Source organism: Phyllostomus discolor, chromosome 8 (assembly GCF_004126475.2).
Source record: "Phyllostomus discolor isolate MPI-MPIP mPhyDis1 chromosome 8, mPhyDis1.pri.v3, whole genome shotgun sequence".
NCBI classification, from domain to species: domain Eukaryota; kingdom Metazoa; phylum Chordata; class Mammalia; order Chiroptera; family Phyllostomidae; genus Phyllostomus; species Phyllostomus discolor.
The window spans coordinates 103,867,768-103,873,767 of record NC_040910.2 but is presented as its reverse complement, the minus strand read 5'-3'; positions in this window follow the sequence as shown (position 1 = coordinate 103,873,767).

Here is a 6,000-nt window from a genome sequence, read left to right as displayed (position 1 = left end):
TTCATTAATCCAGCATTTGTTCTAAGGCTTCTCATTGTCAGTTGCCAGCTGTCTGGAGAGTCTGTCCAGATCTTCCTGTCCCTGCGGTGTGGCAGCTCCCATCCTGGTCCTTGTCCACCATCTTCAGCCCCTCTAGCACTTGGAGGACCTCGTGGACCGTGCTCTCGGAGCCTTCACTGAAGTGGCTGAGTGTGATGCTGTTTCCCTTGTGTCCCCCCTACGCCTCGGTCATGGGAAGCACAGTGCCCGCCTGTGGAATCAGCTCAGGTGCAGAACAGGCTCTTGTTGCAGGGAGCAAGCTCCTTACGCGTGGCCACCTTGCGAAGCCAAGTGCTTAGGGAAGGATGAGGCAGAGTGATCAGGAGGTCTGAACCCTGTGTCCATCGCGTCCTTGGCCTTGCGGTCCATTAGCCTCTCGTCCTTGGGCAAGTCACTTCACTTCGCCGAGCCTCCGCTCTCTCACCTGAGATTGGCGGTCTCGGGGGTTGGCATGGGGCCCTGGAGGCCTGGTCCAGGGCGGAGGCAGTGAGAGGGGGTGAAGGCTGGGCCGTCGTTTCTCTGGCACTGGAGCCCGGGCCCTGATCTGCGAGGTGGTGACAGGTGAAGGCGACGGGCTCTGGGGCAGATGGGCCTGAATTCCTACCTGACTCACAAGCCGTGGGACCTTAGGGAAGGGACCCACCCTTCCCTTTACGTCTCTAGTACTGAAACTTCACTTTCCACGTCGATAAAAAGGGGAAAATGATGCCTACTTCTATAGCTTGTGGTGTGGACTAAGTGAGGCCGAGGTATAAAATACTCCTAATCAGTGCTTAGTAAACACAACGTCCAGGTGTCTCCTGTACCAGTCTTTCCAGGAGAGTCCCATCCTGTGCAGCCCCCACCCCAGCCTCGGGCCCTTCAGGCAGGCAGGTCTCCAACACCTCTGCAAGGAATGCATTTCTCCTGTTGGCCCACCCTCCGCCAACCAGGAGAGGTGCCCGGCCAGCAAACCAGGAGAGGCTGTGGTCAGGGTGGCTGGTGGCTCCAAGAGGACGCTCCCTCCCCTCCCCCCACAGGGTAACCCCTCCCTGCCCACTGCTGCATGTTTTCTCTGAGCCATGGCCCTTAGCCTCCATAGGCACTTGCACCCCAAGCTTCGTAGCTGGGTGTTCACCATTGACAGCTCCTTCGCCAGTGCTAGCTTGACCCTGCCCTGCCCGCTGGCTGCCCTTCCCTTGTCAGCCCTCTACCCTGCCCGGCACACTGGTTGCCACGTACCCAAAGCACATCCCTGGGCTAAGGACACCCTCCCCCGTCTTCCACGCCCAGCACAGTCCTGCTTCCCATTCATGCTCCAACTCAGATGTCAGCCGCCTCTTTCATAAAGCTTTCCCGGACCCCTTTCCCCATAGGACTAATTGCTCTTTCCTTGGAGAGTTCCACCCCAGGTGAGTGGGGGCTGGAACGGTGTCCACAGGTCATAGCTGTTCTGCTCCTGCTCCCTGGGAAGGGGGCGGACACTGCTGATCTCTGGTCCTGCCTTGCCCAGGCTGCCAGACACTTGCCTGGTGCCGTCCAGGGTCCCCCCCTCCCACCCGTGCAGCTCCAGCCTCCGCGTCTGGGCTCTGAGCCCCAGAGGTAGCAGGTGCGCCCCTCGCTCAGCAGGAAGGCGCTGGCTCCACCCCACGTGGCGGTGTGTGGAGCTCTAGTACAGATGGGGATGTCGAAAATATCCGTGACATATTCCAAACTGGCCTACTTTCCTATCACGAGAGAGTCTGAGCCTGAGACGGGCGAGGACAAGTGAGATGGGGGTTTGGGACCTGTTCCCACCTCCGTCTTCCTCCTTCCGCTCGGTTGTTAGACAGAAGAGGGATTGGCCGCCTCTCCCGGCAGCCTCCACCCTGTTTTGGGGCTGTGGGTGGGGTGCTGGCGGGGAGCGGTGGGGTGCAGAGGGCCTGGGGAAGCCGGTGGTGGAACCAAGGATGGAGACCTCGGTCCTGCCTTGGGAAGTTCCAGCCCCAGGAGGCAGGGCATTGGAGGTCATCTCACTGGACTTGGAAGCTAAAGGCCTGGGGTCAAGTTCTGGTTCAGCTGTGAAGCCTTGGCCAAGTTCCTTCACTTCTCTGGGCTTTAGTGTTCCCATCAGCAAAACAGGCTGCTCATAATCCTTGCTTACTTGCCTCAAGAGCTTGGTGATGGGATTACTTTAAAGACAGTAAAGCTCTGGGCCCTGCCTTATTAATCCAATTCTCTGCCTTTCCACCTGGGCTAGGATGTGCCCTCCCACGGCTAAATGGTCACCCGCGCCAGTCCTCTGCCCCCAGCAGGCTGGGCGGGTCCTCCGCCTTTAATCCCAGCTTAATGATCTCCGAGTAGGGAGTGGCCCACAGTCTTTCCCTGGTGCCAGGCCTTCGCCATCCCTCCTGTACTAGCAGGAAGTTCACACTTGAGCTAACTTCAGTCTCTCTTGCTGCCACGGAACCTTTGGGTGTTCTCGGCTTGTCTCCTCATTCCCACACGAGGTGATCATTGTTTCAGTTTCTCCCTTTTCGGGCCAGACAGTCCCTCCTTCCCTCTGTTTCCTGAAGCGGGCAGGACCTTTGGGGGCATTTTTCTCATTGATGAAGCTGGGCTTATCCTTGCTTTCAGGGTCCTTTACCCGATTTTGTATTTTTCCAGGGGCAGGTGGGCAGTGTCTCTGCCTCAGTTTCCCCAGCTGGCACACCACAGGAAACGAATCGGCCCAAGGGAAAAATAGTGTGCTGTGGATTCGCTAATCGGGGCGAAAACAGAAAGGATGGTTCGTATGGCAAGACACGTATGCAGATGCCCTTTATCCAGCTATTTCACTCCTGGGGATTTATTCTGTGGATATGCTCACGCTGTGCGGAATAAAGTTACCCCCAGGCTCTCTCTTGCCCTGGAAACAGCCTAAATGCCCACCAACGGACCTTTCTGTGTGCAGAGACAGAACGGTCTCCGGTTCATGTTGTGAGGGGTGCGCTCTGGCTGCCGTGCGGGTAAGAGGACACGGAGGACGTGCTGGCGGGCACAGGGGCCAGCCTGAAAGACCCCAGAGCCTGGGAATGGGGGGTGCTCCCGGGGCCGGACCTGGGGGGCTGGGGACAGAAGCAGGGGTGGGGAAACTGACTTTCCACAGTTCGAATAGCCCTGCCCTAGGGGTCCTGGAATTAGCTGAAGAGGTCGGGGGGCCCACAGATTCTCGTAGATGGTCATGTGTATTCATTTGTCTAGGGAGAGGGTGCAAAGTTTTTGTCGGGACCACAAAGGGTTCCGGGTTCCCAAAGGACGCAGCCTCGATTGTAGGGCGCGGTCATCAAAGGTCTCTGAGTGGAGGGGTCTGGTGGGGCTTCAGAGCCGTGGGGAGCAGCACAGGTACCTGATCCACCCTGGGGGCCAGCCCACGGCCTAGCCCGAGGAGAGGGCATCGTGGGGAGGAAGAGATTCCAGAGAGCCGGGGGTCCACTTAAGGGGTGATGAAAATAACCTAGGGGAAGGAAAACCAGAGGGCTTTTTAAAAACCGTGTTTGGAGAAAGATCGGTGGGGGGGAGGGGGTGGGGGGGGGCCTGCCCTGGGGCAGGCTGCAGGTGTTGGCTGGGACGGGAGGTGAGCGCCTTGCTGCCCGCCAGAGTGCGCACACATCTGTTGCTCGCTTGGGAAGCAGGAACCTGAAAGGGAGCCTCCCTTGGGCTGGAAGCCAGGCGGAGGAGGAGGCTGCAGGGGTGCAGCGTGGGTCCAGACAGCTGCGTTCTGGGGTTCTGTGGGCACCTTCCCAGTCTTTCGAGCAGGTGCCCAGGGCCGCAGGGCATCCGGAAAGGCCAGGACTCATGCAGCAGCCAGCTCCCAGCTCTGAAATCTGTGGTTGACTCGACGAACTCCCTGGAAAACAACTACTTTCTTACTACTTTTAATTTCTTAGGATTTTTATTTTTTAAAAAGTACGGAACGCATCACAAATTTGCACGTCATCCTTGCGCCTTCCCTGTCCTGTTCCGGTGTTCGCGTCCGTGCTGCTATAGCCAGCGCTCCCTGTCACTTTAAAAAATTGGGGTGAAGTTCACATTACGTAGAATTCAAGTGAACAACTCAGGGGCCGTTAGTGCCTTCTCCCTGTGGTGCGACCACCAACTCTATCTAGTTCCAAAACATTTTCACCGCCCCAAAAGGACACCCCATAGGCATGAAGCGGTTGCCCCCCACTTCCCCTTCCCCCCGACAATTCTTTGCGGATTTGCCTATTCGGAATAATTCCTATAAACGGAACCACACAATATGTGACCCCGTGGGTCTGGCTTCTTTCACTTACGTCATGTTTTTGAGGTTCGTCCGTGGTACGCACGCATCGGTACTTCACTTCTTTATATGGACGGACAATAGTGCATTGTATAGCTATATCACAGACTGCTTATGCATCACCGCCGAAGTCTATGTTTAACTCTTTGGAGAACTGCCAAACGGTTTCCCATAGTTGCTGGGCCATTTCCCATTTCCTACCAGCAGTGTATGAGGGGCCGTCCGTCCACTTCTGTTCGTGAGCAGGTGTGACCTTGGGAGGCGAGGAGACGGCTAGCAGGTGCCTGCACGGGTCAAACAGGTCAGGGCAGTGCCTGCTATGCTCCCCCGGCTGCTGCTGGCTGCAGTGGCAGTGTGTGTGCGCGTGCCCGAGTGCACGCGCGTACACACTCCCTTCCTCCCGGGGCCTGTGGATGGGCCCGTGACATTGAGAGCCTCAGAGCCGAGCTGGATGCGGTCCTGCAGGCGTGGGGCTTGCGGTGCACCCGGGCCCCGTGGCTCACCGTATACTCTCTCAGGGAGAAATCCGGACTGCCCGCCCCTCCTCCTCCCTGCTCCGGTCCCCTCTCCTCATCTTTCTTCTCTTTTCTTTTCCTTTCTGGGCCTCTCCCTCTCTCCCTCCTTCCTCTGTCCTGCCTCCTCTCTTCTCTTCTTTTCTCCTGTGTTTTTGCCCACCTCTTATTCTCTCTTCTTCCCATTCCTGTCTGCCCTCCCCTCCCCGCCCCTGCCATCTCTACGTTCTTGCTCCAGGTCTCCTTGTTCCCGTCCACCCCCACCCGCCACCCGCCACCCAGAGCGCTGAGGCTGAAGGTCCCTGACCAAAGACAACTCTTACACTGAGGGACCGAGTGGAAAGGGAGGGGGTAGGGGGCTGCCTGTGTGTTCATGGACTGTATCCATGAGCCCCGCTCCCCACTGAGGTCCTGGTGGGTCACCCCCAAATGAGGTGAGGTGTGGGGGAATCTCTCCCTCACCTTTATTCCCTCCTCCTCCTGGGAGAGGAGACCCACTCGCATCTGCAGCGCCCCAGCACGACGGCGTGCAGCTGGGGACAAGGAGACCCAGGTCTGGTCATCTCTGTGTGTCGGCACGGGACCGGCGACGGGCAAGGTCTGGGGAGAAAGCAGTGGTGGAGGTGCTCATGCGCTTACGGTGCAGGGAGTGGCCTTGGTGGCCTTGGTCCCAGGAAGGGCGAGGAGAGGCACCTGCATTTGTGCCACAGGCCTCTCTGGAACACTCACAGCGCTGGGCCTGCCGCGCCGCACTGGCAGGCCCCGTCCTGAGCCGGGGAGGCAGGAGAAGCCAGCCCCTGGCCCACGGGTCTGGAAGCGCTTTCTGAGCAGCAGCAGCAGCAGCAGCAGCAGCACTTGGGTCTTTGTTAGAAATGCAAATTCTCAAGCCTCTCCTCCAACTTACAGCATCAGAAACTGAGGGGGTGGGCCGGACAACCCCAGGTTGAACAGGCTGTCCAGGTGATTCCGATTCTCACTTCCCTGTAGAAGCCACCGCCCTGCCCTGGGCCTACTCAGTGCCCCCAGTCTTGGGGGGGACAAGGGACCTCGCTTGCCGTGTGACAGGGAAGACGGACCTTGCACTGGGAAAATTCCCACTCAGACGGTGTCATCCAGACTTCTCCCTGCCAGTGCCTCTGCCAGCGCCCCTCCCAGTCAGAAGCAGAGGGATGAGTCTCTTTGGGGAGG